The sequence below is a fragment of the Diabrotica undecimpunctata genome, chromosome 6, assembly GCF_040954645.1.
Source record: "Diabrotica undecimpunctata isolate CICGRU chromosome 6, icDiaUnde3, whole genome shotgun sequence".
Classification (NCBI taxonomy): domain Eukaryota; kingdom Metazoa; phylum Arthropoda; class Insecta; order Coleoptera; family Chrysomelidae; genus Diabrotica; species Diabrotica undecimpunctata.
In genome coordinates, this window is record NC_092808.1 from 23,079,781 (window position 1) to 23,081,492 (window position 1,712).

The following is a 1,712-nucleotide window of genomic DNA, read 5'->3' on the forward strand; positions in this document are numbered from 1 at the left end:
ATCCCTAAACCTGGAAAAGAAATAGAAGAACCGGGTGCTTTTAGGCCAATATGCTTGATAAATACACTAAGCAAGTTATTCGAAATCCTTATATATAAAGTCAAGGCTCAAAAATAAGTAGGCGAAAAGGGAGGCCTATCGGACCGGCACTATGCTTTCAGGGATTAAAAATCTGCCATAGACGCCATAAACAGTATAGTAAGGGAGAAAGAATCCAGAGGTAAGTGGATAATTATGAGCTGGGGCAAAATCATAAGATTATTAGAAGAAATAGAAATATCCCTATACCTGCAGATCGTGGTGAGGGATTCACACACATCTGTGAGGGCTCTCTCTGGATTGTACTCTATAACGACATACTGGTGATAGACCTAAGAGGGGATACAGGCAATTACGTATGCACACAACTTAGTCAAACTAATAGAGCACTTCGATAATGGGCTAATAATGGATAGGACAAATACAGCTCTGGATGTGGCTAGAGGAGAGAGAACTAACGAGAAGAAGTACACAGAAGACGGAGTCCATAATCCTCAAGGGCTCAATAGCCAGAGAGCATTTTCTTCAGCTTGGAAGAAAAAAGTAACCTAGCTGTCCTATCCGAGCTTCATTGAACATATATGTCATGAATAAAACCGATCAAAGAGCAGCGTTAACAAAGATAATGCCAAACGTAGAAGGTCCAGGGAGAAGTAGAAGAATTCTTATGAAAAAAGACGATAAGAAATAGCTAGAAAACTACAGACATAATAGCGGACAGCTGGGAAGCACTATAACGTCTTATTAGATACAGGAGAACAATTTGATTTAAAAATTAATACAGAAAAACTATGGTAAAGGTGGTTAGCAGAACACCGTATATACATTTAAGTATAAAACATGAACGGTCACAATATTAGTAAAGTCTCCAAGTTCAGATATCTCGGAAACTGCAGACTTTGACCCAAACAGATATGTAGCAGAATTTACTAAACAAGAACAATATTTATGAATATGAGTACTCTGCAAAGAGTCTTAATTTAACGGTACGGTGCCGTTTTATGAAATGTAACACTTATTCAGTGCTGCTGTATGCGATGGAAACTTGAACAATAACAGATAACGTCATGAATCGCCTTGAAGCCTTCGAAATGTGGATGTTTAGGAGAATCCTTAAAATTCTCTAGACGGATCATGTAATCAATGTCGAAGTAGAAAAAAGAAAACTGCTGCAAATAATGAAGGGAAGGAAATCAGTCTACTTGGGTCACACATTTAGGAATTCCAAGAACCAATTTTTGAAACTGATTATAGAGATGATTGAAGAAATAAAGCATCGAGGGGAAAAAATACTCATCATGGCTAACGAATATAAGGAAAAAGACAAACCTTAACGCTTATGAACTTTTCAGAGCTGCACAAGATCTAAACGAGTATGCCAGAATTCTCGGCAACATTCAGTAAATGATAAAGGCACCTCAAGCAGAATTGAATCGCCCCTTCTACAGGTTTTATTGGTTAACCGTATCTACGAGTACACAGTTTTATCAGTATTCTTGTAGTTGGTTAAACTTACAGACGCCTACGAAGATGGTTCGATTTCTGATATTTAAATACTTCAAAATTTTTTTACGTACATTTTGAGGCATATAATGAAATATGTTTATTGTTGAAATGTATTTATTGTTTTTATAAGACAAATTTGAATTGATATTGTTCTGAATCTATTAACT